Here is a 282-nt window from a genome sequence, read left to right on the forward strand (position 1 = left end):
GTCTCTAACGGAGAAGATTTTATTGTCACATTAAATTTTTTTAGATGCACGATGAATATTCATGACTATTCATCTAAAGGTACTAAGCACTTAGGAGTTATGAATATTCAAATATGTATATATATTTATGTTACGTGAAATCATGAAATGACTCTCCTTAACCAAAGGTTTATGGAAATACATTTATTTCCAGGAATGGCGTTCGCTTTAATTTGAAACGTTTGAATAGTTCAGTATTTCAAACGTAGGCAGGTTTTATTTATATATGTACACACTGAAATT

This window comes from Glandiceps talaboti, chromosome 15, assembly GCF_964340395.1.
Source record: "Glandiceps talaboti chromosome 15, keGlaTala1.1, whole genome shotgun sequence".
Taxonomy (NCBI): domain Eukaryota; kingdom Metazoa; phylum Hemichordata; class Enteropneusta; family Spengelidae; genus Glandiceps; species Glandiceps talaboti.